Source organism: Microcaecilia unicolor, chromosome 2, assembly GCF_901765095.1.
Source record: "Microcaecilia unicolor chromosome 2, aMicUni1.1, whole genome shotgun sequence".
In the NCBI taxonomy this organism is placed as follows: domain Eukaryota; kingdom Metazoa; phylum Chordata; class Amphibia; order Gymnophiona; family Siphonopidae; genus Microcaecilia; species Microcaecilia unicolor.
In genome coordinates, this window is record NC_044032.1 from 342750922 (window position 1) to 342775491 (window position 24570).

General features: G+C 48.4%; 11 non-coding genes and 4 pseudogenes across 11 annotated transcripts; all 15 read left to right on the forward strand.

Annotated features, from left to right (window-relative positions):
• Positions 1-501: 501 nt before the first annotated feature.
• On the forward strand, positions 502-692 carry LOC115463846. The gene has a single exon (XR_003941127.1). It is a non-coding gene; the product is annotated as a U2 spliceosomal RNA (small nuclear RNA).
• Positions 693-1423: 731 nt separating this feature from the next.
• On the forward strand, positions 1424-1614 carry LOC115463848. Its single transcript, XR_003941129.1, has one exon. It is a non-coding gene; the product is annotated as a U2 spliceosomal RNA (small nuclear RNA).
• A 733-nt stretch (positions 1615-2347) lies between these two features.
• LOC115463849 lies at positions 2348-2538 on the forward strand. Its single transcript, XR_003941130.1, has one exon. It is a non-coding gene; the product is annotated as a U2 spliceosomal RNA (small nuclear RNA).
• Positions 2539-3269: 731 nt separating this feature from the next.
• LOC115463850 lies at positions 3270-3460 on the forward strand. The gene has a single exon (XR_003941131.1). It is a non-coding gene; the product is annotated as a U2 spliceosomal RNA (small nuclear RNA).
• Positions 3461-4190: 730 nt separating this feature from the next.
• LOC115463851 lies at positions 4191-4381 on the forward strand. The gene has a single exon (XR_003941132.1). It is a non-coding gene; the product is annotated as a U2 spliceosomal RNA (small nuclear RNA).
• Positions 4382-5112: 731 nt separating this feature from the next.
• On the forward strand, positions 5113-5303 carry LOC115463852. Its single transcript, XR_003941133.1, has one exon. It is a non-coding gene; the product is annotated as a U2 spliceosomal RNA (small nuclear RNA).
• Positions 5304-6035: 732 nt separating this feature from the next.
• On the forward strand, positions 6036-6227 carry LOC115463860. Its single transcript, XR_003941141.1, has one exon. It is a non-coding gene; the product is annotated as a U2 spliceosomal RNA (small nuclear RNA).
• Positions 6228-7819: 1592 nt separating this feature from the next.
• On the forward strand, positions 7820-7990 carry LOC115463870 (annotated as a pseudogene).
• Positions 7991-8720: 730 nt separating this feature from the next.
• On the forward strand, positions 8721-8911 carry LOC115463853. Its single transcript, XR_003941134.1, has one exon. It is a non-coding gene; the product is annotated as a U2 spliceosomal RNA (small nuclear RNA).
• Positions 8912-9643: 732 nt separating this feature from the next.
• Positions 9644-9834, forward strand: LOC115463828. The gene has a single exon (XR_003941109.1). It is a non-coding gene; the product is annotated as a U2 spliceosomal RNA (small nuclear RNA).
• Positions 9835-11426: 1592 nt separating this feature from the next.
• Positions 11427-11602, forward strand: LOC115463873 (annotated as a pseudogene).
• A 732-nt stretch (positions 11603-12334) lies between these two features.
• LOC115463854 lies at positions 12335-12525 on the forward strand. The gene has a single exon (XR_003941135.1). It is a non-coding gene; the product is annotated as a U2 spliceosomal RNA (small nuclear RNA).
• Positions 12526-18461: 5936 nt separating this feature from the next.
• On the forward strand, positions 18462-18632 carry LOC115463871 (annotated as a pseudogene).
• A 732-nt stretch (positions 18633-19364) lies between these two features.
• On the forward strand, positions 19365-19555 carry LOC115463863. Its single transcript, XR_003941144.1, has one exon. It is a non-coding gene; the product is annotated as a U2 spliceosomal RNA (small nuclear RNA).
• Positions 19556-21147: 1592 nt separating this feature from the next.
• Positions 21148-21318, forward strand: LOC115463872 (annotated as a pseudogene).
• The last annotated feature ends 3252 nt before the right edge of the window (positions 21319-24570 follow it).

The following is a 24570-nucleotide window of genomic DNA, read 5'->3' on the forward strand; positions in this document are numbered from 1 at the left end:
TTCCGCTCCCGACCTGCCGGGATTCGATCCCACGACCTGTGGTTTCGGTGGATTTTGCTGGATTCGTCTGTTAGCCCAGCAGGCAGATGTGAGCCTTTTCACAGAAAGCAGGCTTGTGTGGCGGGGAGGGGAAGATGGAAAAAAAAAAAAAAAAAAAGCTTGACTAGTATCCACCTCCCCGCCCCCTTCCCATCCCATAGGGGATTAAGTTTGCCTGTGAGGGCCACGCGAAATACTGTGGCTACGCCCCTGAGCCACAGAAGAGTACTCATGCAGATGAGGCCCAGCTGCAGGGTTTTTCTGTCTCTGTCTCGCACGCATCAGTCACCTTTAGGCTTTCTCGGAAAGGCGTTTCCTTTTTTAGCCATCGTGCTAAAAACGCGCCCAGCGGTGCCCGCTCGATGGAACCGTGATGTCGCCGGCTGTGTGGACCCGAGTCTTTTCACCCTGAGCAGCCAAGAGGAGGGGCCAAAGCACAGCGGCTGAGCAACAAGCAGCGGCATCGCTTCTCGGCCTTTTGGCTAAGATCAAGTGTAGTATCTGTTCTTATCAGTTTAATATCTGATACGTCCCCTATCTGGGGACCTTATATTAAATGGATTTTTGGGACAGGGAGACGGAACCGGAGCTTGCTTCGTCCGCTCCGTGCATCGACCTGGTATTGCAGTACTTCTAGGCACGGTGCGCTTCCGTATACGGAAGATCTGAAAAGTAAAAGTTAGAGCTTGGTTCTCATTTGAGCGGTTCTTCTATTTTTTTTTGGATTTCAGCGAGGTCTTCTGTAGTCACTTTTGCTTTTAGAATGCACATGCAGCTGCTCCCTGGATACCTTTTTTTCTTTCCCACCCTCCAACTCTGTTCTTTTTTTCCTTCTCTTACCCTTGCAGGTCTTTTGCTCTCCCCCATCTGGAATTAAATTTTATTCCGCTCCCGACCTGCCGGGATTCGATCCCACGACCTGTGGTTTCGGTGGATTTTGCTGGATTCGTCTGTTAGCCCAGCAGGCAGATGTGAGCCTTTTCACAGAAAGCAGGCTTGTGTGGCGGGGAGGGGAAGAGGGAAAAAAAAAAAAAAAAAAAGCTTGACTAGTATCCACCTCCCCGCCCCCTTCCCATCCCATAGGGGATTAAGTTTGCCTGTGAGGGCCACGCGAAATACTGTGGCTACGCCCCTGAGCCACAGAAGAGTACTCATGCAGATGAGGCCCAGCTGCAGGGTTTTTCTGTCTCTGTCTCGCACGCATCAGTCACCTTTAGGCTTTCTCGGAAAGGCGTTTCCTTTTTTAGCCATCGTGCTAAAAACGCGCCCAGCGGTGCCCGCTCGATGGAACCGTGATGTCGCCGGCTGTGTGGACCCGAGTCTTTTCACCCTGAGCAGCCAAGAGGAGGGGCCAAAGCACAGCGGCTGAGCAACAAGCAGCGGCATCGCTTCTCGGCCTTTTGGCTAAGATCAAGTGTAGTATCTGTTCTTATCAGTTTAATATCTGATACGTCCCCTATCTGGGGACCTTATATTAAATGGATTTTTGGGACAGGGAGACGGAACCGGAGCTTGCTTCGTCCGCTCCGTGCATCGACCTGGTATTGCAGTACTTCTAGGCACGGTGCGCTTCCGTATACGGAAGATCTGAAAAGTAAAAGTTAGAGCTTGGTTCTCATTTGAGCGGTTCTTCTATTTTTTTTTGGATTTCAGCGAGGTCTTCTGTAGTCACTTTTGCTTTTAGAATGCACATGCAGCTGCTCCCTGGATACCTTTTTTTCTTTCCCACCCTCCAACTCTGTTCTTTTTTTCCTTCTCTTACCCTTGCAGGTCTTTTGCTCTCCCCCATCTGGAATTAAATTTTATTCCGCTCCCGACCTGCCGGGATTCGATCCCACGACCTGTGGTTTCGGTGGATTTTGCTGGATTCGTCTGTTAGCCCAGCAGGCAGATGTGAGCCTTTTCACAGAAAGCAGGCTTGTGTGGCGGGGAGGGGAAGAGGAAAAAAAAAAAAAAAAAAAAAAGCTTGACTAGTATCCACCTCCCCGCCCCCTTTCCATCCCATAGGGGATTAAGTTTGCCTGTGAGGGCCACGCGAAATACTGTGGCTACGCCCCTGAGCCACAGAAGAGTACTCATGCAGATGAGGCCCAGCTGCAGGGTTTTTCTGTCTCTGTCTCGCACGCATCAGTCACCTTTAGGCTTTCTCGGAAAGGCGTTTCCTTTTTTAGCCATCGTGCTAAAAACGCGCCCAGCGGTGCCCGCTCGATGGAACCGTGATGTCGCCGGCTGTGTGGACCCGAGTCTTTTCACCCTGAGCAGCCAAGAGGAGGGGCCAAAGCACAGCGGCTGAGCAACAAGCAGCGGCATCGCTTCTCGGCCTTTTGGCTAAGATCAAGTGTAGTATCTGTTCTTATCAGTTTAATATCTGATACGTCCCCTATCTGGGGACCTTATATTAAATGGATTTTTGGGACAGGGAGACGGAACCGGAGCTTGCTTCGTCCGCTCCGTGCATCGACCTGGTATTGCAGTACTTCTAGGCACGGTGCGCTTCCGTATACGGAAGATCTGAAAAGTAAAAGTTAGAGCTTGGTTCTCATTTGAGCGGTTCTTCTATTTTTTTTTGGATTTCAGCGAGGTCTTCTGTAGTCACTTTTGCTTTTAGAATGCACATGCAGCTGCTCCCTGGATACCTTTTTTTCTTTCCCACCCTCCACCTCTGTTCTTTTTTTCCTTCTCTTACCCTTCCAGGTCTTTTGCTCTCCCCCATCTGGAATTAAATTTTATTCCGCTCCCGACCTGCCGGGATTCGATCCCACGACCTGTGGTTTCGGTGGATTTTGCTGGATTCGTCTGTTAGCCCAGCAGGCAGATGTGAGCCTTTTCACAGAAAGCAGGCTTGTGTGGCGGGGAGGGGAAGAGGGAAAAAAAAAAAAAAAAAAAGCTTGACTAGTATCCACCTCCCCGCCCCCTTCCCATCCCATAGGGGATTAAGTTTGCCTGTGAGGGCCACGCGAAATACTGTGGCTACGCCCCTGAGCCACAGAAGAGTACTCATGCAGATGAGGCCCAGCTGCAGGGTTTTTCTGTCTCTGTCTCGCACGCATCAGTCACCTTTAGGCTTTCTCGGAAAGGCGTTTCCTTTTTTAGCCATCGTGCTAAAAACGCGCCCAGCGGTGCCCGCTCGATGGAACCGTGATGTCGCCGGCTGTGTGGACCCGAGTCTTTTCACCCTGAGCAGCCAAGAGGAGGGGCCAAAGCACAGCGGCTGAGCAACAAGCAGCGGCATCGCTTCTCGGCCTTTTGGCTAAGATCAAGTGTAGTATCTGTTCTTATCAGTTTAATATCTGATACGTCCCCTATCTGGGGACCTTATATTAAATGGATTTTTGGGACAGGGAGACGGAACCGGAGCTTGCTTCGTCCGCTCCGTGCATCGACCTGGTATTGCAGTACTTCTAGGCACGGTGCGCTTCCGTATACGGAAGATCTGAAAAGTAAAAGTTAGAGCTTGGTTCTCATTTGAGCGGTTCTTCTATTTTTTTTTGGATTTCAGCGAGGTCTTCTGTAGTCACTTTTGCTTTTAGAATGCACATGCAGCTGCTCCCTGGATACCTTTTTTTCTTTCCCACCCTCCAACTCTGTTCTTTTTTTCCTTCTCTTACCCTTGCAGGTCTTTTGCTCTCCCCCATCTGGAATTAAATTTTATTCCGCTCCCGACCTGCCGGGATTCGATCCCACGACCTGTGGTTTCGGTGGATTTTGCTGGATTCGTCTGTTAGCCCAGCAGGCAGATGTGAGCCTTTTCACAGAAAGCAGGCTTGTGTGGCGGGGAGGGGAAGAGGGAAAAAAAAAAAAAAAAAAGCTTGACTAGTATCCACCTCCCCGCCCCCTTTCCATCCCATAGGGGATTAAGTTTGCCTGTGAGGGCCACGCGAAATACTGTGGCTACGCCCCTGAGCCACAGAAGAGTACTCATGCAGATGAGGCCCAGCTGCAGGGTTTTTCTGTCTCTGTCTCGCACGCATCAGTCACCTTTAGGCTTTCTCGGAAAGGCGTTTCCTTTTTTAGCCATCGTGCTAAAAACGCGCCCAGCGGTGCCCGCTCGATGGAACCGTGATGTCGCCGGCTGTGTGGACCCGAGTCTTTTCACCCTGAGCAGCCAAGAGGAGGGGCCAAAGCACAGCGGCTGAGCAACAAGCAGCGGCATCGCTTCTCGGCCTTTTGGCTAAGATCAAGTGTAGTATCTGTTCTTATCAGTTTAATATCTGATACGTCCCCTATCTGGGGACCTTATATTAAATGGATTTTTGGGACAGGGAGACGGAACCGGAGCTTGCTTCGTCCGCTCCGTGCATCGACCTGGTATTGCAGTACTTCTAGGCACGGTGCGCTTCCGTATACGGAAGATCTGAAAAGTAAAAGTTAGAGCTTGGTTCTCATTTGAGCGGTTCTTCTATTTTTTTTTGGATTTCAGCGAGGTCTTCTGTAGTCACTTTTGCTTTTAGAATGCACATGCAGCTGCTCCCTGGATACCTTTTTTTCTTTCCCACCCTCCAACTCTGTTCTTTTTTTCCTTCTCTTACCCTTGCAGGTCTTTTGCTCTCCCCCATCTGGAATTAAATTTTATTCCGCTCCCGACCTGCCGGGATTCGATCCCACGACCTGTGGTTTCGGTGGATTTTGCTGGATTCGTCTGTTAGCCCAGCAGGCAGATGTGAGCCTTTTCACAGAAAGCAGGCTTGTGTGGCGGGGAGGGGAAGAGGGAAAAAAAAAAAAAAAAAAAGCTTGACTAGTATCCACCTCCCCGCCCCCTTTCCATCCCATAGGGGATTAAGTTTGCCTGTGAGGGCCACGCGAAATACTGTGGCTACGCCCCTGAGCCACAGAAGAGTACTCATGCAGATGAGGCCCAGCTGCAGGGTTTTTCTGTCTCTGTCTCGCACGCATCAGTCACCTTTAGGCTTTCTCGGAAAGGCGTTTCCTTTTTTAGCCATCGTGCTAAAAACGCGCCCAGCGGTGCCCGCTCGATGGAACCGTGATGTCGCCGGCTGTGTGGACCCGAGTCTTTTCACCCTGAGCAGCCAAGAGGAGGGGCCAAAGCACAGCGGCTGAGCAACAAGCAGCGGCATCGCTTCTCGGCCTTTTGGCTAAGATCAAGTGTAGTATCTGTTCTTATCAGTTTAATATCTGATACGTCCCCTATCTGGGGACCTTATATTAAATGGATTTTTGGGACAGGGAGACGGAACCGGAGCTTGCTTCGTCCGCTCCGTGCATCGACCTGGTATTGCAGTACTTCTAGGCACGGTGCGCTTCCGTATACGGAAGATCTGAAAAGTAAAAGTTAGAGCTTGGTTCTCATTTGAGCGGTTCTTCTATTTTTTTTTGGATTTCAGCGAGGTCTTCTGTAGTCACTTTTGCTTTTAGAATGCACATGCAGCTGCTCCCTGGATACCTTTTTTTCTTTCCCACCCTCCAACTCTGTTCTTTTTTTCCTTCTCTTACCCTTGCAGGTCTTTTGCTCTCCCCCATCTGGAATTAAATTTTATTCCGCTCCCGACCTGCCGGGATTCGATCCCACGACCTGTGGTTTCGGTGGATTTTGCTGGATTCGTCTGTTAGCCCAGCAGGCAGATGTGAGCCTTTTCACAGAAAGCAGGCTTGTGTGGCGGGGAGGGGAAGAGGAAAAAAAAAAAAAAAAAAAAAGCTTGACTAGTATCCACCTCCCCGCCCCCTTTCCATCCCATAGGGGATTAAGTTTGCCTGTGAGGGCCACGCGAAATACTGTGGCTACGCCCCTGAGCCACAGAAGAGTACTCATGCAGATGAGGCCCAGCTGCAGGGATTTTCTGTCTCTGTCTCGCACGCATCAGTCACCTTTAGGCTTTCTCGGAAAGGCGTTTCCTTTTTTAGCCATCGTGCTAAAAACGCGCCCAGCGGTGCCCGCTCGATGGAACCGTGATGTCGCCGGCTGTGTGGACCCGAGTCTTTTCACCCTGAGCAGCCAAGAGGAGGGGCCAAAGCACAGCGGCTGAGCAACAAGCAGCGGCATCGCTTCTCGGCCTTTTGGCTAAGATCAAGTGTAGTATCTGTTCTTATCAGTTTAATATCTGATACGTCCCCTATCTGGGGACCTTATATTAAATGGATTTTTGGGACAGGGAGACTGGAACCGGAGCTTGCTTCGTCCGCTCCGTGCATCGACCTGGTATTGCAGTACTTCTAGGCACGGTGCGCTTCCGTATACGGAAGATCTGAAAAGTAAAAGTTAGAGCTTGGTTCTCATTTGAGCGGTTCTTCTATTTTTTTTTGGATTTCAGCGAGGTCTTCTGTAGTCACTTTTGCTTTTAGAATGCACATGCAGCTGCTCCCTGGATACCTTTTTTTCTTTCCCACCCTCCAACTCTCAAGGAGAGTTCGGGAGGAGATTAAGATCCTGGGGTTGTTTTTTGGGAAAAATATGGCTAGTCGTAATTGGCAGAGGGTGTTTGAAAAGACACAGAGTAGAATAACTCAGTGGAAGACACGAAATTTGACCTTATCAGGGAGGGTCCTAATTGTGAAAAATGAACTCTTGCCATTGATGTTGCATGTGGCTCCTGTGTTTCCTATTGGTTCCTTTGGGTTGAGGACTTTGACGAGACAGATGTTCTGTTTTATTTGGGGTGGGAAGATGGAACGTCTCAAGCGGGAAGTCATGCGCTACCCGCTTGAGTGCGGGGGAAGGAAGGTGCCTGATTTGGAAGTGAAGTTGTTAAGTGTGTCAGTGTGTGTGTTTCTTCAGGCAGTGGTGGAGGAACATAGAGAGTTACGGTTATGGTCGTATTTTGCCAGGTTGTATTTGCAATTGTTTGTGTGTAAGGGCTGGGGTTTGGGGTTCCAGCATACTGTCCCCCATGCTGAATCTTGTCCATTTGTTTATAAAGTGATAAAAGATTGTGTTAAAAAATTTGCATTACGGGGTATGGTGTTGGCTGACCTCTCAGCGAGGGGGATAGAGACAGTTATTTTGGCAGGTAAAACAAGAATGTGCCCTGTTGGGAAATTGAGTGCAGAGGAATGCAAAGCTGTGTGGAGAATGGTTAATGCCAAGTATCTTTTGAACGAGCAGAAAGACCTGGCTTGGGGAGCGGTGCACGGCTGTATTCCTACAAGAAGTTTCTTGTATCGGAGAAGGCTGGCGCCGACCACTCTCTGTGCTTGGGAAGGCTGTGTTGGCGAGGGGTCGCCTGCTCATGTTTTCTGGCGTTGCAGGGTGGCACAGGCTGTTTGGCAGCGAGTGTTTGTTTGGATGCAGGCAATGAATCCTGATGTCCGGGTGGTAGAGGAGGGGGTCATGTACGGACAGTTGGTTTCAAAGACCTCTTGTGTGCGTTTGTGGATTGGTATTAGTTGTTTGAAAGATGCCTTGTGGAGAGCGCGATGCTTGAGGTTGTGGAGGTCAATTACTTTGGACACAGGCATGATTTGTCAGCTTGGAAGGAAGCTTATGCTGGCATATGTGATACGGGAGGGAGGCCATTCCTCCTTGCCTGAGGCTTTTTTGGCATGGCACTGGAGCTTATTGGCACTGCATTCCTCAGTTTAGTTACGGGAGTTTTCTCCAAAGTGGTTCCTGGGTCCCCCTTGCTGAGTAGGCTGTTCAGGGGTGGTGGGAGGTATTATGTCCATTTCACTGACTGTATTGTTTCAGATTTTTTGTCAAATCAGTGGGTTTAGTGTTTTTGAATGGTTTAAAGTGTGGAAGATTGGGGTACTGTCATTGTGTAGGTAATTTTTCTGACCTGTGTATAGGTTCAGTTTGACAGTATGTATGTGTTTCGTATCTGAATAAATCATTTTCAAAAAAGTATCTGTTCTTATCAGTTTAATATCTGATACGTCCCCTATCTGGGGACCTTATATTAAATGGATTTTTGGGACAGGGAGACGGAACCGGAGCTTGCTTCGTCCGCTCCGTGCATCGACCTGGTATTGCAGTACTTCTAGGCACGGTGCGCTTCCGTATACGGAAGATCTGAAAAGTAAAAGTTAGAGCTTGGTTCTCATTTGAGCGGTTCTTCTATTTTTTTTTGGATTTCAGCGAGGTCTTCTGTAGTCACTTTTGCTTTTAGAATGCACATGCAGCTGCTCCCTGGATACCTTTTTTTCTTTCCCACCCTCCAACTCTGTTCTTTTTTTCCTTCTCTTACCCTTGCAGGTCTTTTGCTCTCCCCCATCTGGAATTAAATTTTATTCCGCTCCCGACCTGCCGGGATTCGATCCCACGACCTGTGGTTTCGGTGGATTTTGCTGGATTCGTCTGTTAGCCCAGCAGGCAGATGTGAGCCTTTTCACAGAAAGCAGGCTTGTGTGGCGGGGAGGGGAAGAGGGAAAAAAAAAAAAAAAAAAAGCTTGACTAGTATCCACCTCCCCGCCCCCTTCCATCCCATAGGGGGTTAAGTTTGCCTGTGAGGGCCACGCGAAATACTGTGGCTACGCCCCTGAGCCACAGAAGAGTACTCATGCAGATGAGGCCCAGCTGCAGGGTTTTTCTGTCTCTGTCTCGCACGCATCAGTCACCTTTAGGCTTTCTCGGAAAGGCGTTTCCTTTTTTAGCCATCGTGCTAAAAACGCGCCCAGCGGTGCCCGCTCGATGGAACCGTGATGTCGCCGGCTGTGTGGACCCGAGTCTTTTCACCCTGAGCAGCCAAGAGGAGGGGCCAAAGCACAGCGGCTGAGCAACAAGCAGCGGCATCGCTTCTCGGCCTTTTGGCTAAGATCAAGTGTAGTATCTGTTCTTATCAGTTTAATATCTGATACGTCCCCTATCTGGGGACCTTATATTAAATGGATTTTTGGGACAGGGAGACGGAACCGGAGCTTGCTTCGTCCGCTCCGTGCATCGACCTGGTATTGCAGTACTTCTAGGCACGGTGCGCTTCCGTATACGGAAGATCTGAAAAGTAAAAGTTAGAGCTTGGTTCTCATTTGAGCGGTTCTTCTATTTTTTTTTGGATTTCAGCGAGGTCTTCTGTAGTCACTTTTGCTTTTAGAATGCACATGCAGCTGCTCCCTGGATACCTTTTTTTCTTTCCCACCCTCCAACTCTGTTCTTTTTTTCCTTCTCTTACCCTTGCAGGTCTTTTGCTCTCCCCCATCTGGAATTAAATTTTATTCCGCTCCCGACCTGCCGGGATTCGATCCCACGACCTGTGGTTTCGGTGGATTTTGCTGGATTCGTCTGTTAGCCCAGCAGGCAGATGTGAGCCTTTTCACAGAAAGCAGGCTTGTGTGGCGGGGAGGGGAAGAGGGAAAAAAAAAAAAAAAAAAAAGCTTGACTAGTATCCACCTCCCCGCCCCCTTTCCATCCCATAGGGGATTAAGTTTGCCTGTGAGGGCCACGCGAAATACTGTGGCTACGCCCCTGAGCCACAGAAGAGTACTCATGCAGATGAGGCCCAGCTGCAGGGTTTTTCTGTCTCTGTCTCGCACGCATCAGTCACCTTTAGGCTTTCTCGGAAAGGCGTTTCCTTTTTTAGCCATCGTGCTAAAAACGCGCCCAGCGGTGCCCGCTCGATGGAACCGTGATGTCGCCGGCTGTGTGGACCCGAGTCTTTTCACCCTGAGCAGCCAAGAGGAGGGGCCAAAGCACAGCGGCTGAGCAACAAGCAGCGGCATCGCTTCTCGGCCTTTTGGCTAAGATCAAGTGTAGTATCTGTTCTTATCAGTTTAATATCTGATACGTCCCCTATCTGGGGACCTTATATTAAATGGATTTTTGGGACAGGGAGATGGAACCGGAGCTTGCTTCGTCCGCTCCGTGCATCGACCTGGTATTGCAGTACTTCTAGGCACGGTGCGCTTCCGTATACGGAAGATCTGAAAAGTAAAAGTTAGAGCTTGGTTCTCATTTGAGCGGTTCTTCTATTTTTTTTTGGATTTCAGCGAGGTCTTCTGTAGTCACTTTTGCTTTTAGAATGCACATGCAGCTGCTCCCTGGATACCTTTTTTTCTTTCCCACCCTCCAACTCTCAAGGAGAGTTCGGGAGGAGATTAAGATCCTGGGGTTGTTTTTTGGGAAAAATATGGCTAGTCGTAATTGGCAGAGGGTGTTTGAAAAGACACAGAGTAGAATAACTCAGTGGAACACACGAAATTTGACCTTATCAGGGAGGGTCCTAATTGTGAAAAATGAACTCTTGCCATTGATGTTGCATGTGGCTCCTGTGTTTCCTATTGGTTCCTTTGGGTTGAGGACTTTGACGAGACAGATGTTCTGTTTTATTTGGGGTGGGAAGATGGAACGTCTCAAGCGGGAAGTCATGCGCTACCCGCTTGAGTGCGGGGGAAGGAAGGTGCCTGATTTGGAAGTGAAGTTGTTAAGTGTGTCAGTGTGTGTGTTTCTTCAGGCAGTGGTGGAGGAACATAGAGAGTTACGGTTATGGTCGTATTTTGCCAGGTTGTATTTGCAATTGTTTGTGTGTAAGGGCTGGGGTTTGGGGTTCCAGCATACTGTCCCCCATGCTGAATCTTGTCCATTTGTTTATAAAGTGATAAAAGATTGTGTTAATAAATTTGCATTACGGGGCATGGTGTTGGCTGACCTCTCAGCGAGGGGGATAGAGACAGTTATTTTGGCAGGTAAAACAAGAATGTGCCCTGTTGGGAAATTGAGTGCAGAGGAATGCAAAGCTGTGTGGAGAATGGTTAATGCCAAGTATCTTTTGAACGAGCAGAAAGACCTGGCTTGGGGAGCGGTGCACGGCTGTATTCCTACAAGAAGTTTCTTGTATCGGAGAAGGCTGGCGCCGACCGCTCTCTGTGCTTGGGAAGGCTGTGTTGGCGAGGAGTCGCCTGCTCATGTTTTCTGGCGTTGCAGGGTGGCACAGGCTGTTTGGCAGCGAGTGTTTGTTTGGATGCAGGCAATGAATCCTGATGTCCGGGTGGTAGAGGAGGGGGTTATGTACGGACAGTTGGTTTCAAAGACCTCTTGTGTGCGTTTGTGGATTGGTATTAGTTGTTTGAAAGATGCCTTGTGGAGAGCGCGATGCTTGAGGTTGTGGAGGTCAATTACTTTGGACACAGGCATGATTTGTCAGCTTGGAAGGAAGCTTATGCTGGCATATGTGATACGGGAGGGAGGCCATTCCTCCTTGCCTGAGGCTTTTTTGGCATGGCACTGGAGCTTATTGGCACTGCATTCCTCAGTTTAGTTACGGGAGTTTTCTCCAAAGTGGTTCCTGGGTCCCCCTTGCTGAGTAGGCTGTTCAGGGGTGGTGGGAGGTATTATGTCCATTTCACTGACTGTATTGTTTCAGATTTTTTGTCAAATCAGTGGGTTTAGTGTTTTTGAATGGTTTAAAGTGTGGAAGATTGGGGTACTGTCATTGTGTAGGTAATTTTTCTGACCTGTGTATAGGTTCAGTTTGACAGTATGTATGTGTTTAGTATCTGAATAAATCATTTTCAAAAGTAAAAAGTATCTGTTCTTATCAGTTTAATATCTGATACGTCCCCTATCTGGGGACCTTATATTAAATGGATTTTTGGGACAGGGAGACGGAACCGGAGCTTGCTTCGTCCGCTCCGTGCATCGACCTGGTATTGCAGTACTTCTAGGCACGGTGCGCTTCCGTATACGGAAGATCTGAAAAGTAAAAGTTAGAGCTTGGTTCTCATTTGAGCGGTTCTTCTATTTTTTTTTTGGATTTCAGCGAGGTCTTCTGTAGTCACTTTTGCTTTTAGAATGCACATGCAGCTGCTCCCTGGATACCTTTTTTTCTTTCCCACCCTCCAACTCTGTTCTTTTTTTCCTTCTCTTACCCTTGCAGGTCTTTTGCTCTCCCCCATCTGGAATTAAATTTTATTCCGCTCCCGACCTGCCGGGATTCGATCCCACGACCTGTGGTTTCGGTGGATTTTGCTGGATTCGTCTGTTAGCCCAGCAGGCAGATGTGAGCCTTTTCACAGAAAGCAGGCTTGTGTGGCGGGGAGGGGAAGAGGGAAAAAAAAAAAAAAAAAAAGCTTGACTAGTATCCACCTCCCCGCCCCCTTTCCATCCCATAGGGGATTAAGTTTGCCTGTGAGGGCCACGCGAAATACTGTGGCTACGCCCCTGAGCCACAGAAGAGTACTCATGCAGATGAGGCCCAGCTGCAGGGTTTTTCTGTCTCTGTCTCGCACGCATCAGTCACCTTTAGGCTTTCTCGGAAAGGCGTTTCCTTTTTTAGCCATCGTGCTAAAAACGCGCCCAGCGGTGCCCGCTCGATGGAACCGTGATGTCGCCGGCTGTGTGGACCCGAGTCTTTTCACCCTGAGCAGCCAAGAGGAGGGGCCAAAGCACAGCGGCTGAGCAACAAGCAGCGGCATCGCTTCTCGGCCTTTTGGCTAAGATCAAGTGTAGTATCTGTTCTTATCAGTTTAATATCTGATACGTCCCCTATCTGGGGACCTTATATTAAATGGATTTTTGGGACAGGGAGACGGAACCGGAGCTTGCTTCGTCCGCTCCGTGCATCGACCTGGTATTGCAGTACTTCTAGGCACGGTGCGCTTCCGTATACGGAAGATCTGAAAAGTAAAAGTTAGAGCTTGGTTCTCATTTGAGCGGTTCTTCTATTTTTTTTTGGATTTCAGCGAGGTCTTCTGTAGTCACTTTTGCTTTTAGAATGCACATGCAGCTGCTCCCTGGATACCTTTTTTTCTTTCCCACCCTCCAACTCTGTTCTTTTTTTCCTTCTCTTACCCTTGCAGGTCTTTTGCTCTCCCCCATCTGGAATTAAATTTTATTCCGCTCCCGACCTGCCGGGATTCGATCCCACGACCTGTGGTTTCGGTGGATTTTGCTGGATTCGTCTGTTAGCCCAGCAGGCAGATGTGAGCCTTTTCACAGAAAGCAGGCTTGTGTGGCGGGGAGGGGAAGAGGAAAAAAAAAAAAGCTTGACTAGTATCCACCTCCCCGCCCCCTTTCCATCCCATAGGGGATTAAGTTTGCCTGTGAGGGCCACGCGAAATACTGTGGCTACGCCCCTGAGCCACAGAAGAGTACTCATGCAGATGAGGCCCAGCTGCAGGGTTTTTCTGTCTCTGTCTCGCACGCATCAGTCACCTTTAGGCTTTCTCGGAAAGGCGTTTCCTTTTTTAGCCATCGTGCTAAAAACGCGCCCAGCGGTGCCCGCTCGATGGAACCGTGATGTCGCCGGCTGTGTGGACCCGAGTCTTTTCACCCTGAGCAGCCAAGAGGAGGGGCCAAAGCACAGCGGCTGAGCAACAAGCAGCGGCATCGCTTCTCGGCCTTTTGGCTAAGATCAGGGGACCCTGATGGGGAGAAATGCTGGCTTCGGCCTAACCCGCAGTATCCCTGTTCTCGTCATTAAGGTGCGAGGTGTTGTTTGTTGACAGCGGTGTCACAAGCGCTTTGGTGTTTCCCTTCGGGGAGGTGCCCAGGAGATGGCGGCCTCATGGATGCGCCGGAATGCAGTTTGTTTTGAAGCAAGAGGAGATTTTACGATGGAGCGATTGCTGTTCAGTCGCCTGATTTTGCAGAAAGAGCTGGGATTTGGACCAAGAGACCTGGATTATTTGTTTGCTTTTCCTGGTGGAAAAAAATTTGAAGTAGTTTTCGCTACTTTTCAAGCTTTGGAGCAGTGTGTTGCCAAGATGGAAGATAAGAAAGAAAGTACCGCACTCCGTAATTTTGTTTTTACTCCCCTTACTCAACCTGAGAGGCGGGTAGTGACTGTTTTGATGTACAGTGAACTGGTGAAATATGAGGATGTTTTTACATGGTTGAAGCAGTATTGTGAAGTTGTCCATGGCAATGAAGTTCGTGATGAGGATGGAGTGAAGAGTGGAGCTATGAAATTTCATGTCAAGTTGAGATATGATGCTGCTGCAAAGGATTGGGTCCATGTGCCAAGCCGTATACAGATTGGGGCATGTCAGGGCAGCGTCTTCTACGTGGGCCAGCCAAAAAAATGTAGGAAATGTGGAGGTGATGGACATTTTGCTAGAGACTGTGATCAAGAGTACTGCAGCAATTGTGGCAGTGTTGGGCATACTGCCTTTATCTGTGTCATCTCCAAATCGTGTAATCTGTGTGGTGAACAGGGACATGTCTTCAAATCTTGCCCGTATTCCTATGCCAATCGGAGTAAAGGAGGACCCAGGTGTGGGCCTTCGCGAGACTTTGATGGGAGGCCAAGGAGTGCACATGTAGCTGCTGAAAAGGCTAAGGAGAGATCTGAGGTAGCTGTGGAGAGCCTGGCGGTAGCCATAGAGACCCCTCTGATAGTCAAACTGGCAAGAGGGGCTACGGCTCCTTTGGATTTTGAGGCTGAGCCGGCTGTCCTGACAACCCCGGAGGAGGCTGGCCAGGCTAGTCTAGTTGCTGAAGATGGAATACAACAGGAGGCATGTGCTAGTCCCGTGCCTGAGTCCCCTCAGGAGGAGAAGGCTCCAGGGGATAGGCAGTCCATGGACATTTGTTTCGAGGGAGAGCTGTTTCGAGGGGATATTGTTGATCCGCTTCAAGAGCTACTGGATGTTTCTACTGTGTGGAGTATGGGGAGCACTGAGGGGGAAGAGACCTCGGAGGATCCTGCTGGATGTTCGATGGATGTTGCGGAGTGTCATAAAAGGAAAGAGGAGGAGCGGGACTCACAGGATAGTGACATTGGGGCCACAGGAGGGGCTTATTTGGAGCCTGAGTTGGTGGTCCAATTTCAGGGTGCTACTGGGATGGAAAAGGAAGGGAAAGAGAGAGTTAAGAAGAAGAAACGATGAGCGCTGTGGGGTGTCCTGGGCATTTGATGCAGTTTACTCTCTTTGGGCTCCTAATGTTTCTTTTATGCTCCATTAATGTTCGGAGTATAAGAGATAAGGGGAAGTGTGGGGCGGTAATGCTGTATTTGAAGAGTGTTGGATGTGACATTTTCTTTTTGCAGGAATGTGGGATTCCGGACGCTGTCTTGCACCAGGAGATGGAAAACAGATGGGATGTTGGGTGGTCGGTGTGGTCTGGGGATAACAGTAATAAATGTTCAGGAGTTGGGATTTTGGCAGGGAATGCAGACTTTCAAGTGGAGTGTGTTTTGGAGTGTGTGAAAGGGAGGGTTGTGTGTGTGGATGGGACCTGGAGGGAGAGGGCGGTTAGGCTGATTAATGTGTATGCTCCAACTGAGCTGAGAGAGAGGGTTGAGGTGTTTGAGAGATTAGAACCATTATTGTTAACACATAGGGTGGTGGTGTTGGCAGGGGACTTTAATGCAGTATTGGCCAAAGAGGATAGGTTATCGGCAGTTAGCGGAGGGTTGGATGGGAGTTCTCATGCCCTGAGGGATCTAACGGTGGATGCAGGTCTGCTTGATGTGTTTAAGTGTCTGCAACCCGCTGCTCCTGGGTTCACTTGGTTTAGTGAAGGAAAGCGGGCTGGGTCTAGAATTGACTATGTGTTTGTGTCACCATCAGTTGCTCTTGAGAAAGCTGACCTATTACCTGTGTTTTTTTCAGATCATCAGGCCCTGAAGGTCAGCTTAAATTTTCCAGGGACAGTGGCTATTGGAAAGGGGTGGTGGAAATTAAATATTAGTTTATTGAGTGATGCCAATGTTAAGGCAGAGTATGTGCGGAAGTTTCATGCTTGGAGTTCTTTAAAAGATTTATTTTCTTCCCTGGGGGAATGGTGGGAGAATCTTAAAATTCGAACAAGGGATTTTTTTGTACAAAAGGGAAGGGCTAAGGCAAGGAGGGATAAGAGGGTGGTTGAAAAGTTGGAGGCCACTCTGCAGAATTTATATGTTTTGGCAGGGTTTGGCTTTGAGGTACAGCGGGATATAATTGAGGTTAAGCATAAGTTAAGAGACTGGTATCAGCAGAGGATGCAGTCTGTCATGTTTCGGGCCCGAGCGCAGTTTATTGAGGAACATGAGCGCTGCTCAAGGTTCTTTTTTCATAAGGTGAGGGCGCGGACATCCATTCTGACTAGCCTGCTGGATGAGAATGGTATTGAACAGAGGGATACAGAGAGGATTAAAGGGTTAGTTTTGCAGTATTATACAGCGTTGTATACCTCTCGGGCGTATGATCAGGACATCGCCTTGGACTATTTGAGGTGCTTAGACGGGGAGGTGTCGAAAGAGGAAAGTCAGGGCCTGGGGAGGGAGTTGGAGGGAGAGGAGGTTGAGAGAGCAGTGAAGTCTATGAAAGGGGGGAAGGTTCCAGGAGAGGATGGTTTACCCATTGAATTCTATAGGGAGTTTTGGTCTCTTCTTCAGGGGGATTTTTTGGCCATGTTGAGAGAGATTTTGGATAAAGGGGCATTGCCGGCTTCACTGAGAAAAGGGTTGATTGTGTTGATTAAAAAGAAAGGGGATAGGCGCCAGGTTAAGAACTGGCGTCCAATTACTCTCTTGAATACTGATTATAAAATCCTGGCTAAGACGTTGTTTTTCCGCTTGCAAGAGGTGATAGGGAAGGTGGTTGGTCCAGCTCAGACTTGTGGCATCCCAGGCCGTAGAATTGTGGATAATCAAGCTTTGGTGAGGGATGTACTTTTATACTGTGAGGAGCGGAACCAGCCGGTGTGTGTGGTTTCCTTGGATCAAGAGAAAGCCTATGATAGGGTGAACAGAGCATTTTTGTGGTCCGTTATGGGAAAGATGGGTTTGGGATTTAGATTTATTGGGTGGGTGAGGGCTTTGTTGCAGGATAGTGTTAGTAAGGTTTTGGTGAATGGGTTTTTGAGTGCAGAGTTTAGAGTGCAATCAGGGGTGAGGCAGGGATGTCCTATCTCCCCTCTTCTTTACGTACTGGCAATTGAACCATTTGCTAGCGCAATTAGGAAGGAGGCCCGTATTAGAGGCGTGCCTCTCCCAGGTAGTGGGGGTTTAGAAGCACGGTTGGCTCTTTACATGGATGATGTGACCATTTTTTGTAGGGATAATGACTCCATAAAGTGGATGGGCTGGCATTGTGCAAGGTTTGCTGCAGCTTCCTCTTCAAAGATTAACATTAGTAAGAGTGAGTGCTTGTATCTTAATTGGAGGGGTAGTGAGGTGGATTGGGGGTTAAGGAGAGTTCGGGAGGAGATTAAGATCCTGGGGTTGTTTTTTGGGAAAAATATGGCTAGTCGTAATTGGCAGAGGGTGTTTGAAAAGACACAGAGTAGAATAACTCAGTGGAAGACACGAAATTTGACCTTATCAGGGAGGGTCCTAATTGTGAAAAATGAACTCTTGCCATTGATGTTGCATGTGGCTCCTGTGTTTCCTATTGGTTCCTTTGGGTTGAGGACTTTGACGAGACAGATGTTCTGTTTTATTTGGGGTGGGAAGATGGAACGTCTCAAGCGGGAAGTCATGCGCTACCCGCTTGAGTGCGGGGGAAGGAAGGTGCCTGATTTGGAAGTGAAGTTGTTAAGTGTGTCAGTGTGTGTGTTTCTTCAGGCAGTGGTGGAGGAACATAGAGAGTTACGGTTATGGTCGTATTTTGCCAGGTTGTATTTGCAATTGTTTGTGTGTAAGGGCTGGGGTTTGGGGTTCCAGCATACTGTCCCCCATGCTGAATCTTGTCCATTTGTTTATAAAGTGATAAAAGATTGTGTTAATAAATTTGCATTACGGGGCATGGTGTTGGCTGACCTCTCAGCGAGGGGGATAGAGACAGTTATTTTGGCAGGTAAAACAAGAATGTGCCCTGTTGGGAAATTGAGTGCAGAGGAATGCAAAGCTGTGTGGAGAATGGTTAATGCCAAGTATCTTTTGAACGAGCAGAAAGACCTGGCTTGGGGAGCGGTGCACGGCTGTATTCCTACAAGAAGTTTCTTGTATCGGAGAAGGCTGGCGCCGACCGCTCTCTGTGCTTGGGAAGGCTGTGTTGGCGAGGAGTCGCCTGCTCATGTTTTCTGGCGTTGCAGGGTGGCACAGGCTGTTTGGCAGCGAGTGTTTGTTTGGATGCAGGCAATGAATCCTGATGTCCGGGTGGTAGAGGAGGGGGTTATGTACGGACAGTTGGTTTCAAAGACCTCTTGTGTGCGTTTGTGGATTGGTATTAGTTGTTTGAAAGATGCCTTGTGGAGAGCGCGATGCTTGAGGTTGTGGAGGTCAATTACTTTGGACACAGGCATGATTTGTCAGCTTGGAAGGAAGCTTATGCTGGCATATGTGATACGGGAGGGAGGCCATTCCTCCTTGCCTGAGGCTTTTTTGGCATGGCACTGGAGCTTATTGGCACTGCATTCCTCAGTTTAGTTACGGGAGTTTTCTCCAAAGTGGTTCCTGGGTCCCCCTTGCTGAGTAGGCTGTTCAGGGGTGGTGGGAGGTATTATGTCCATTTCACTGACTGTATTGTTTCAGATTTTTTGTCAAATCAGTGGGTTTAGTGTTTTTGAATGGTTTAAAGTGTGGAAGATTGGGGTACTGTCATTGTGTAGGTAATTTTTCTGACCTGTGTATAGGTTCAGTTTGACAGTATGTATGTGTTTCGTATCTGAATAAATCATTTTCAAAAAAGTATCTGTTCTTATCAGTTTAATATCTGATACGTCCCCTATCTGGGGACCTTATATTAAATGGATTTTTGGGACAGGGAGACGGAACCGGAGCTTGCTTCGTCCGCTCCGTGCATCGACCTGGTATTGCAGTACTTCTAGGCACGGTGCGCTTCCGTATACGGAAGATCTGAAAAGTAAAAGTTAGAGCTTGGTTCTCATTTGAGCGGTTCTTCTATTTTTTTTTGGATTTCAGCGAGGTCTTCTGTAGTCACTTTTGCTTTTAGAATGCACATGCAGCTGCTCCCTGGATACCTTTTTTTCTTTCCCACCCTCCAACTCTGTTCTTTTTTTCCTTCTCTTACCCTTGCAGGTCTTTTGCTCTCCCCCATCTGGAATTAAATTTTATTCCGCTCCCGACCTGCCGGGATTCGATCCCACGACCTGTGGTTTCGGTGGATTTTGCTGGATTCGTCTGTTAGCCCAGCAGGCAGATGTGAGCCTTTTCACAGAAAGCAGGCTTGTGTGGCGGGGAGGGGAAGATGGAAAAAAAAAAAAAAAAAAAAGCTTGACTAGTATCCACCTCCCCGCCCCCTTCCCATCCCATAGGGGATTAAGTTTGCCTGTGAGGGCCACGCGAAATACTGTGGCTACGCCCCTGAGCCACAGAAGAGTACTCATGCAGATGAGGCCCAGCTGCAGGGTTTTTCTGTCTCTGTCTCGCACGCATCAGTCACCTTTAGGCTTTCTCGGAAAGGCGTTTCCTTTTTTAGCCATCGTGCTAAAAACGCGCCCAGCGGTGCCCGCTCGATGGAACCGTGATGTCGCCGGCTGTGTGGACCCGAGTCTTTTCACCCTGAGCAGCCAAGAGGAGGGGCCAAAGCACAGCGGCTGAGCAACAAGCAGCGGCATCGCTTCTCGGCCTTTTGGCTAAGATCAAGTGTAGTATCTGTTCTTATCAGTTTAATATCTGATACGTCCCTTATCTGGGGACCTTATATTAAATGGATTTTTGGGACAGGGAGACGGAACCGGAGCTTGCTTCGTCCGCTCCGTGCATCGACCTGGTATTGCAGTACTTCTAGGCACGGTGCGCTTCCGTATACGGAAGATCTGAAAAGTAAAAGTTAGAGCTTGGTTCTCATTTGAGCGGTTCTTCTATTTTTTTTTGGATTTCAGCGAGGTCTTCTGTAGTCACTTTTGCTTTTAGAATGCACATGCAGCTGCTCCCTGGATACCTTTTTTTCTTTCCCACTCTCCAACTCTCAAGGAGAGTTCGGGAGGAGATTAAGATCCTGGGGTTGTTTTTTGGGAAAAATATGGCTAGTCGTAATTGGCAGAGGGTGTTTGAAAAGACACAGAGTAGAATAACTCAGTGGAAGACACGAAATTTGACCTTATCAGGGAGGGTCCTAATTGTGAAAAATGAACTCTTGCCATTGATGTTGCATGTGGCTCCTGTGTTTCCTATTGGTTCCTTTGGGTTGAGGACTTTGACGAGACAGATGTTCTGTTTTATTTGGGGTGGGAAGATGGAACGTCTCAAGCGGGAAGTCATGCGCTACCCGCTTGAGTGCGGGGGAAGGAAGGTGCCTGATTTGGAAGTGAAGTTGTTAAGTGTGTCAGTGTGTGTGTTTCTTCAGGCAGTGGTGGAGGAACATAGAGAGTTACGGTTATGGTCGTATTTTGCCAGGTTGTATTTGCAATTGTTTGTGTGTAAGGGCTGGGGTTTGGGGTTCCAGCATACTGTCCCCCATGCTGAATCTTGTCCATTTGTTTATAAAGTGATAAAAGATTGTGTTAAAAAATTTGCATTACGGGGTATGGTGTTGGCTGACCTCTCAGCGAGGGGGATAGAGACAGTTATTTTGGCAGGTAAAACAAGAATGTGCCCTGTTGGGAAATTGAGTGCAGAGGAATGCAAAGCTGTGTGGAGAATGGTTAATGCCAAGTATCTTTTGAACGAGCAGAAAGACCTGGCTTGGGGAGCGGTGCACGGCTGTATTCCTACAAGAAGTTTCTTGTATCGGAGAAGGCTGGCGCCGACCACTCTCTGTGCTTGGGAAGGCTGTGTTGGCGAGGGGTCGCCTGCTCATGTTTTCTGGCGTTGCAGGGTGGCACAGGCTGTTTGGCAGCGAGTGTTTGTTTGGATGCAGGCAATGAATCCTGATGTCCGGGTGGTAGAGGAGGGGGTCATGTACGGACAGTTGGTTTCAAAGACCTCTTGTGTGCGTTTGTGGATTGGTATTAGTTGTTTGAAAGATGCCTTGTGGAGAGCGCGATGCTTGAGGTTGTGGAGGTCAATTACTTTGGACACAGGCATGATTTGTCAGCTTGGAAGGAAGCTTATGCTGGCATATGTGATACGGGAGGGAGGCCATTCCTCCTTGCCTGAGGCTTTTTTGGCATGGCACTGGAGCTTATTGGCACTGCATTCCTCAGTTTAGTTACGGGAGTTTTCTCCAAAGTGGTTCCTGGGTCCCCCTTGCTGAGTAGGCTGTTCAGGGGTGGTGGGAGGTATTATGTCCATTTCACTGACTGTATTGTTTCAGATTTTTTGTCAAATCAGTGGGTTTAGTGTTTTTGAATGGTTTAAAGTGTGGAAGATTGGGGTACTGTCATTGTGTAGGTAATTTTTCTGACCTGTGTATAGGTTCAGTTTGACAGTATGTATGTGTTTCGTATCTGAATAAATCATTTTCAAAAAAGTATCTGTTCTTATCAGTTTAATATCTGATACGTCCCCTATCTGGGGACCTTATATTAAATGGATTTTTGGGACAGGGAGACGGAACCGGAGCTTGCTTCGTCCGCTCCGTGCATCGACCTGGTATTGCAGTACTTCTAGGCACGGTGCGCTTCCGTATACGGAAGATCTGAAAAGTAAAGTTAGAGCTTGGTTCTCATTTGAGCGGTTCTTCTATTTTTTTTGGATTTCAGCGAGGTCTTCTGTAGTCACTTTTGCTTTTAGAATGCACATGCAGCTGCTCCCTGGATACCTTTTTTTCTTTCCCACCCTCCAACTCTGTTCTTTTTTTCCTTCTCTTACCCTTGCAGGTCTTTTGCTCTCCCCCATCTGGAATTAAATTTTATTCCGCTCCCGACCTGCCGGGATTCGATCCCACGACCTGTGGTTTCGGTGGATTTTGCTGGATTCGTCTGTTAGCCCAGCAGGCAGATGTGAGCCTTTTCACAGAAAGCAGGCTTGTGTGGCGGGGAGGGGAAGAGGGAAAAAAAAAAAAGCTTGACTAGTATCCACCTCCCCGCCCCCTTTCCATCCCATAGGGGATTAAGTTTGCCTGTGAGGGCCACGCGAAATACTGTGGCTACGCCCCTGAGCCACAGAAGAGTACTCATGCAGATGAGGCCCAGCTGCAGGGTTTTTCTGTCTCTGTCTCGCACGCATCAGTCACCTTTAGGCTTTCTCGGAAAGGCGTTTCCTTTTTTAGCCATCGTGCTAAAAACGCGCCCAGCGGTGCCCGCTCGATGGAACCGTGATGTCGCCGGCTGTGTGGACCCGAGTCTTTTCACCCTGAGCAGCCAAGAGGAGGGGCCAAAGCACAGCGGCTGAGCAACAAGGAGCGGCATCGCTTTTCCGTCTTTTGGCTAAGGTCAGGGGATCTTGAGGGCGAGAAGTGCTGGCTTCGGTCCAACTCTCAGTAATCCTGTTCTTGTTATTAAGGTGTGAGGTGTTGTTTGGTGATAGGGGTTTTGCAAGTCTTTTGGGGTTTTCTTTCAGGGAGGTGCCCAGGAAATGGTTGTTTCATGGGTGTGCTGTAGTGCAGTCTGTTTTGAAGGAAGAGAAGATGATACGCTGAAACCTTCTGCTCAGTGTGCTGCTGCGGCTAGGAAAGCGAATAGAATGTTGGGTGTTATTAGGAAGGGTATGGAGTCCAGGTGTGCGGATGTTATAATGCCGTTGTATCGCTCCATGGTGCGACCGCACCTGGAGTATTGTGTTCAGTACTGGTCTCCGTATCTCAAAAAAGATATAGTAGAATTGGAAAAGGTACAGCGAAGGGCGACGAAAATGATAGTGGGGATGGGACGACTTTCCTATGAAGAGAGGCTGAGAAGGCTAGGGCTTTTCAGCTTGGAGAAGAGACGGCTGAGGGGAGATATGATAGAAGTGTATAAAATAATGAGTGGAATGGATCGGGTGGATGTGAAGCGACTGTTCACGCTATCCAAAAATACTAGGACTAGAGGGCATGAGTTGAAGCTACAGTGTGGTAAATTTAAAACAAATCGGAGAAAATTTTTCTTTTCCCAACGTGTAATTAGACTCTGGAATTCGTTGCCGGAGAACGTGGTACGGGCGGTTAGCTTGACGGAGTTTAAAAAGGGGTTAGATAGATTCCTAAAGGACAAGTCCATAGACCGCTATTAAATGGACTTGGAAAAATTCCGCATTTTTAGGTATAACTTGTCTGGAATGTTTTTACATTTGGGGAGCGTGCCAGGTGCCCTTGACCTGGATTGGCCACTGTCGGTGACAGGATGCTGGGCTAGATGGACCTTTGGTCTTTCCCAGTATGGCACTACTTATGTACTTATGTACTTATGGCACAGTTGCTGTTCAGTCACCTGATTTTACAGAAAGAATTGCAATTTGCTCTAAGAGAGCTGAATTATTTGTTCGCTTTTGCTGGTGGTAAAAAATTTGAAGTGGTTTTTGCTACTTTTCAAGCTTTGGGGTAGTGTGTTGCCAAGATGGAAGATAGGAAAGAAAGTACAGCACTCCGTAACTTTGTTTTTACTCTCTTTACTCAACTGGAGAGGCATGCAATCACTGTTTTGATGTACAGTGAATTGGTGAAGTATGAGGATGTCTTTACATGGTTGAAGCAGTATTGCGAAGTTGTCCATGGCAATGAAGTTCGTAATGAGGATGGTGTGAAGAGTGGATCTATGAAATTTCATGTCAAGTTGAGATATGATTCTGCTGCAAAAGATAGGGTCCATTTGCCAAGCTGTATACAGATTGGGGCATGTCAGGGCAGCATCTTCTATGTGGGCCAGCCAAAAAAAATGTAGGAAATGTGTTGGTGATGGACATTTTGCTAGAGACTGTGATCAAGAGTATTGCAGCAATTGTAGTAGTGTTGGGCATACTGCCTTTACCTGTGTCATCTCCAAATTGTGCAATCTGCGTGGTGAAAAGGGGCATGTCTTTTAATCTTGTCCATATTCCTATGCCAATCGGAGTAAAGGAGGACTCACTCACGGGCCTTCACGGGACTTTGATGTGAGGCCGAGGAGTGCACATGTAGCTGCTGAAAAGTCCAAGGAGAGATCTGAGGTAGCTGTGGAGAGCCTGCGATTGCCATAGAGACTCCTAAGATAGTTAAAATGGCAAGAGGGACTAATGCTCCTTTGGACTCTGAGGCTGAGCCTGCTGACCTGACAACCCAGGAGGAGTTTGGCCAGGCTATTCTATTAGCTGAAGATGAAATACAACAGGAGGCATGTGCTAGTATCGTCCCTGAGTCCCCTCAGGGTGGGAGTGCTTCAGGGGATGGGCAGTCCATGGACATTTGTTCTGAGGGAGAGCTGCTTCAAGAGGATGTTGTTGATCCACTTCAAGAGCTGTTGGATGTTTCTACTGTGTGGAGTATGGGGAGCACTGAGGGGGAACAGACCTCGGAGGATCCTGCTGAACGTTCAATGGATGTTGTGGAGTGCCATAAAAGAAAAGAGGAGGAGCGTGACTCACAGGATAGTGACATTGGGGCCACAGGAGGGGCTTATTTGGAGCCTGAGCTGGTGGTCCAATTTCAGGGTGCTACTGGGATGGAAAAGGATGGAAGAGAAAGAGAGTTAAGAAGAAGAAATGATGAGCGCTGTAGGGTGGTCTGGACATTTGATGCAGTTCACTCTCTTTGGGCTTCTAATGTTTCGTTTGTGCTCCATTAATGTTCGGAATATAAGAGATAAGGGGACGTGTGGGGCTGTAATGCTGTATTTGAAGAGTGTTGGTTGTGACATTTTCTTTTTGCAGGAATGTGGAATTCCAGATGCTGTCCTGCATCAGGAGGTGGAAAACAGATGGGATGTTGGGTGGTCGGTGTGGTCGGGGGGGGGGGGGGGGGGGGGGGGGAAACAGTAATAAACGT